The sequence below is a fragment of the Diospyros lotus genome, chromosome 14, assembly GCF_014633365.1.
Source record: "Diospyros lotus cultivar Yz01 chromosome 14, ASM1463336v1, whole genome shotgun sequence".
NCBI classification, from domain to species: Eukaryota; Viridiplantae; Streptophyta; class Magnoliopsida; order Ericales; family Ebenaceae; genus Diospyros; species Diospyros lotus.
This window is the reverse complement of record NC_068351.1, coordinates 31133774-31140321: the sequence shown is the minus strand read 5'-3', so window position 1 is coordinate 31140321 and position 6548 is coordinate 31133774.

The following is a 6548-nucleotide window of genomic DNA, read 5'->3' as shown; positions in this document are numbered from 1 at the left end:
CAGAGGCAACGGATCCTACAACAACTTAAAAAGACTTGGCCATGGCCCAAAATCAGATGAAACAGTTGGATGACAGAGGGAGAAGTGAGAGGGAATTTGGTGTAGGAAATGAGGTATATTTGAAGCTGAAGGGTCCCCAGTTGAAGTCACTCATTGTAGGCCCTATCTCTAAACTTACCCCTGGGTACTTTGGTCCTTTCCCTATTGTGGCCAAAATTGCCAAGGTGGCCTACAAACTTCAACTACTAGAGGGCACCCACATATACCCTATCTTCCATGTATCCCTGCTGAAGAAGGCAGTAGAGGGACAACGGGTAGATCCCTTCCTACCCCCAAGAGCTGTGGAGAGCAATGAACCCCATGAACCAGCTGCTATTTGTCAGACCCTCGGTCTGCTTAGGGTCCTTCTCGTAATTGAGAGAAGGAAGGTTAGGCGAGAAAGGGAATTGGGGGAGGGAAAAGAGAGAGAGAAATAGAGAAAGATAGAGGCAGAACTTGAGAGGGAAAGTGGAGGGAAAAGATCAGTGCATAATTCTCACATGATCCTCATCCTCGGTAGCCTTCATTATTTATAAGAGAAACGGTTATTACATTGGCCAAGTTGCCAGCCAAGTGGCCATGTGCAGCTAGCTATGCTTCTCTATAATCAGTAGCTCCTTCATTCGGGTAACTACCTGACGCAGCGTGTAGCGCGTGTGTGAAGAAAACACACCAAAATAAACCCTTGAAAGAGCAAACTTCAATGACCGAAGCTTGGCTTTCAAGAAGACGCAAAAACAAGACTGTTTTGCTAAGAAAACCCAAATAGGTTGCTGAAATTTGATTGATTAAAACTTAATCACAAACTCTAGATCCTAGGTATATTTATAGTGTTTGGCTAATCCAAATCCATCTAATATTTGGAAAACAAAATCCAACTAGAATTCTAATAGAAATAAATCCTAAATAAAAGTCAACTAGAATCCTAATAAAAATAAAACTCTAATCAAACATGAAGTAGAATCCTAAATCAAGTAGAAACATAAAATAGAATCCTAAATCAAGTAGAATTCTAAAACTTAAGAAGTATTAAAATAACATTATGACACTACTATTTTGGTGATACTGTTCCGATTTAGTTGGGTCGGCCTTGGGCCAAGTCTTGATTGGTGACCGCATCATTCACCTTCACTTGAGAAAAAATTCGACCTCGAATTTTGATCTTGTTTGGACAAATCCACCTCCGATAAGTACGAAGAGAGATTATCACTTTGAATGTTTAGAAATACCCATATGATTAGGCAAATCCACAACATAAGCATTGTCATTGGTCTTCTTTGGAATCTTGTAAGGACCATACTTCTTTGGCTTGAACTTGTTCTGCTCTGCTTTCCTGCTGGAATTCGTTCCTTCTTCAAAAAGATCATAACTTCATCTTCAATCTCAAATAGCTTGTGCTTCCTATGCTTGTCAGTTGTCGCCTTATATTTCTTATTTGTGCAACTTTTGCTTGACATCTTCCTAAACCGCTTGAACTTTTCTGCTAAGGGAACATGAGCAAAGACATTCCTCCCCTTCTTAGCCATATCAGCATTGGCATGGGTCCAATCATCGCCATGTTTGTTGCCTTCTGCCTCCATTGCATTATTACTATTAGATTGAGGATGTTGAACCTTCCATCTTGAGCGCTTCTCTAATCTGGTAGATCTTATTGCCTTCGATTCAACCATGTCAGAGCTTGAATAAACTGTAGAAGGATTTGCTACCATGACCTCCATCTCCTTTACAGTCGCAAGTCGATTAGATGAAACACCACCATCCTTGGGTTGCGAAGCAATGCTTGAGCCATCGGGACTAGAAAATACCCTAGTATGAGTCAATAATCTCGGAGTTTCTGTCATGTTAGCAGCATAAATCAGACCTGAGTTTGCAAACGTTGAGGTTGCTGGGACAACATAATCTTCAAAATCAAGCTCCACTTTAGAAGCTTTGGTTTGATTCTTTTCCACTATGGGTAACAAAGTATAACGCACACCTTCTTTCTCAAGCTGATATGTGTTCTTCCTACCCGAGTGCTTAGCATCCACATCAAATTGCCGAGGCCTCCCAAATAAAATATGGCAAGCATCCATATCAACAATATCACAATAGACTTCGTCGGAGTACTTACCAATAGAGAAAGGCACCCTACAACGTTCATCCACATGTATGCCACCAACTTCTTTGATCCATCCAATCATGTAAGGGCTTGGATGTTTTTCAAGAGTTAACTGCATCTTTGCCACCACGTCTCTTCCTATGATGTTCTCCTGACTTCCACTATCAATAATCAACTCAAAGATTTTTCCTTTCACCGTACACCTCATGCGAAAAAGCTTATGCCGTTGAGTAGTATCTTCATTCTTTTGAGATAGCATTAACTTCCTCATTACACAGGTATATTGCCCGTGTCCATAATCTTCTTCGTCATCCTCCCCATCAGGCCTGCAATATACTTCTTCTTTAGCAACATCTTCCTCTTCCTTTTCTACAATGTTAACTGTTTTCCTCCTTAGACAATCACTAGATCGATGCCCAACCTCATTGCACTTGAAACATTTTAAAAGAATGGGCTTTGCATAAGGATTAGGGGATTTTGGAAGATTAGAAGTAGTACCTCGAATGTTTCCCCCCGTTGTAGCCTTATTAGGGTTGACTGTATGGGGTGGATTGGAGGGTTGCGCTCCTTGAACCGACTTGCCTTTATCAAAAGCTGGTTGTTTATTTTCATTCCCACTATACTGACAATAGTTTTCATTACGAGATTTCTCACTCAACATTAACTTAGCATTTAAAGCTAAGTTCCTTGCTTCTTGCACACTCAGAACCATCTAAACCCCAATTTTATCACGAATAGCAAGTTTCAATCCATTCAAGTAACGAGTTGCTTGTTGATTGTCACTTTCTGACAATTGGTTTCGCTCCGCCAATCGCAAAAAGTCAAAGGTATATTCATTCACACTCTTCATTCCTTGTTCATAGTCAGGGGGCAAAAACCTACCTCTTAACAGCTGCTTCATTCGTCTCCATGTCTGAATTGGCTGTTGGCCTTCCCTCAATCTCGTTTCTCTTAATCGCTCCCACCAAACAGATGCACCGCCCTTCAACCTGTAAGCCACTAACTTTACTTGTCGTTCATCTAGGATCTCCATGTATTCGAAAAAACGGTCAACCTCAGTGATCCAATCCAAGAACCCCTCAATATCAAGATCTCCACTAAAGGTAGGAATATCAACTTTTAGTTTATACTCATTGTTGCCCCAATGGTTGTGTTGATGCGCATTCCTCCTAACCCCTCTACCACCAGGGTTAGCTATTGCTCAACCAAAATCATCATCTTCATCGCTATCTTCAATCACTGGTCTTCTAGGATTAACAAGGACATGATTAATGGGTGGTCTTCCCGCTCCGGCTTGATTCACCCTATTATTCAGATTCCTGTCATCATTAACTCATAGTAAGGTGACCAATTGGTTGCTAAATTGCTCCAATCGCTGCTGAATAGTACGAGTTACTTCTCACTGTTCTTCAATTGCTCTCCAAACTGTAGACAACCCCTGATCACAGTCACGAGGTTGGTTGCTACCGTTACCTTCAAGATTGGCCATCTGATTGGTTGATTAACCGCTCTAATACCACCTGACGCAGCGTGTAGCGCGTGTGTGAAGAAAACACACCAAAATAAACCCTTAAAAGAGCAAACTTCAATGGCCGAATCTTGACTTTCAAGAAGACGCAAAAACAAGACTGTTTTGCTAAGAAAACCCAAATAGGTTGCTGAAATTTGATTGATTAAAACTTGATCACAAACTCTAGATCCTAGGTATATTTATAGTGTTTGGCTAATCCAAATCCATCTAATATTTGGAAAACAAAATCCAACTAGAATTCTAATAGAAATAAATCCGAAATAAAAGTCAACTAGAATCCTAATAAAAAAAAAACTCTAATCAAACATGAAGTAAAATCCTAAATCAAGTAGAAACATGAAATAGAATCCTAAATCAAGTAGAAATATAAAGTAGAATCCTAAATCAAGTAGAATTCTAAAACTTAAGAAGTATTAAAATAACATTATGGCACTACTATTTTGGTGATACTGTTCCGATTTAGTTGGGTCAGCCTTGGGCCAAGTCTTGATTGGTGACCACATCACTACCCAACTAACTGGAGGACTAATTACAAGTTTACCCCTTAGGCTGTGACAACTCCCCCTTCCTTGAATTATTTCTTATCCCCAAGAAATTACAGGAGACTAGCGACCCGTGGAAACCGCTGTAGGAGATCGGGAAGGTATTCCCAAGTTGTGTGGTCCAGATGCAAATGTGTCCACTGCACTAGAACTTATGTAAGTGGCACTGAGTTTGTGTAGGTCACCCGCTTCTCCAGTATGGCTTTGGGCTCAGCTTCAACAATGAGATCGTCCTGGAATTCTGGAAACTCTTGGCGGACGTCGGTTGTGGTGTCCGTCGCTTTCTTTAATAAAGAGACATGGAAGACTGGGTGCAATCCCACACCCTCTGGAAGGAATAGGCGGTATGCCACTGGTCCGATCTTTTCGACAATCTTGAAGGGTCCATAATACTTAGGATTGATTTTAGATATAGGCCCCTTGGTAAACAGATGTTGTTGGAACCGCTTAACCTTTAGAAAAACTTCGGCACCTACCTCGAAGTTGCGGTCCGTGCGGTGCCTATCCGCCAGCTGTTTCATGCGATGTTGGGCTGAAGTAAGCTCTTGTTTAATAACTTGCAAGGTTGCTTGTCTGGCCTGTAAGTATTGATCCGCTGTAGTTTTTGCAGGGCTGTAATGTATGATCGCTGGAATTATGGGAGGTGGATATCCAAAGAGGGCTTCAAAAGGAGTCCGCTTATGGGCAGTGTGGTAATTGGTGTTGTACCACCACTGGGCCAAAGCTATCCACCTATTCCAGCTTCTTGGTTGGTTAAAGCAGAGGCATCGTAGATATGTTTCGAGGCATTGATTCACCCGCTCTGTTTGACCGTCGGTCTCCGGATGATAAGCTGATGACAATCGTAACCCAATTCTTAGTCCATGCAGTAGAGTCTTCCAAAATTGGCTAGTGAAAATCTTCTCTATCGGATATGATGGCTCGTGGCACGCCATGTAGCTTGAACACATGGTCCATAAGTTTTCGAGCTACCTCCGTAGCCGTGAAGGGATGTGCTAGAGTAATGAAGTGACCAAACTTGGTGACCCGATCGACCACCACCATTATGGTGTCAAAGCCTTCAGATTTGGGCAGGCCTTCGATAAAGTCCATGGTTGCTCCCACACTTGGGAGGGTATCTCCAAGGGCTGGAGGAGGCCGGGGTAGGGCACCTGCTCATGTTTACATCGTTGACAAGTGGTACATCTGATGACATGCTGAGTTACATCATTCTTGAGCCCTGGCCAATAGAAGAGTTGTTTCACCCGGTGATATGTTATATTCAGTCTCGAATGTCCCCCTATAGGGGAGTAATGTAGAGATTGTAGGATCTTTTTCTTCAGTTGCTCATCCTCCCCAATGACTACCCGGCCGTTGTATCGGAGCAAGCCTTCCTTTAACGTATACCTCGAGTCTCCTTAGGATTGTACCGCCAATTGAACCAGTAAATTTTGAATCCAGTTAGACTTTTCATAGCTGGCAGTTATGCCCTGCACCCAGTCTGGGATCAATGATGAGATGGCATGGGCACTGCCCTGGGCTTCTCTTCTTGATAAAGCATCCGCGACTACATTTTCGCGCCCCTTCCTGTACTGGATGATATAATCAAATCCCATGAGCTTAGATATCCCTTTCCGTTGTAGTTGATTGTGAGCCCTTTGTTGGGATAGGAATTTAAGGCTCTCATGGTCGGTCCGAATAGTGAAAGATCTGCCTTCCAAGTAGTATCTCCATTTTTCCACTGCCATGAGGACAGCTAACAGTTCCTTGTTGTAGATACTTAGGCCTTCATGCCTTGGAGCTAGAGCTTAACTCAAGTATGAGATCGGCCTACCTTCTTGTATTAGGACCGCCCCTACCCCTGAATCACAGGCGTCCGTTTCTAATATAAACTCCTCAGAGAAGTCCGGCAGTGCCAGAATGGGTGCCTTGGTCATGGCTTCTTTAAGAGAAACAAAAGCATGGTCAGCCTCCACTCTCCATAAGAAACTGTTCTTCTTTAATAAACTGGTGAGGGGTTTACTGATCATTCCATAGCCTTGTATGAATCTTCAATAGTAGCCTGTAAGGCCTAAGAATCCCCTCAATTCCTTGAGGGTCTTGGGTTTGGGCCATTGGGACATAGCTGCAATTTTCTGTGGGTCGGTACTTACCCCTTGCCCTGAGATAATATGACCAAGATATTCCACCTGTGCTTCTGCGAAGGTACACTTGGATCTCTTCACATAGAGCTGATGGTGTTTGAGGATTTCAAAGGCCATCCGAAGGTGGGTTAGGTGTTGGTTGAGGTTGGTACTATATACTAGAATGTCATCAAAAAAGACCAATACAAATTTCCGAAGGTGGGGAGCAAAGATAT